The sequence below is a fragment of the Myotis brandtii genome, unplaced genomic scaffold, assembly GCF_000412655.1.
Source record: "Myotis brandtii unplaced genomic scaffold, ASM41265v1 scaffold975, whole genome shotgun sequence".
In the NCBI taxonomy this organism is placed as follows: domain Eukaryota; kingdom Metazoa; phylum Chordata; class Mammalia; order Chiroptera; family Vespertilionidae; genus Myotis; species Myotis brandtii.
Window position 1 is genome coordinate 370,465 of NW_005372049.1, and position 255 is coordinate 370,719.

General features: G+C 69.0%; 1 protein-coding gene across 1 annotated transcript in view; it reads left to right on the plus strand.

Moving 5' to 3' along the window:
* Positions 1–255, plus strand: part of NAV1 (neuron navigator 1) — a gene marked incomplete at its 5' end in the record, with an annotated part of 68,855 nt that overhangs the window by 1,470 nt on the left and 67,130 nt on the right. The window lies entirely within an intron of this gene.

Genomic DNA, 255 nt, shown 5'->3' on the forward strand with positions numbered 1-255 from the left:
GCCTCTGGCTGCGCGTCCTGTCCCCTCCGCTCGGCTCCAGCCCAGACCCCTTCCTCGGGGGCTGGTTTTTAGGGGACATAGAGGGGTAGTGCTTGCGCGCCGAGCCTCCTGGGTGACCGGGAAGCCGGTGCCCTTTGGCGAATGGAAGCCGAGCCGGCGGGGAGGGAGGGACAAAGCCGGCTCCGGGGGTGGAGGAAGCGCAGAGAGCGGCCCATTGTTCTCGCGCCTGGAGTCTGTGCAGAGAGCTCAGGGGCC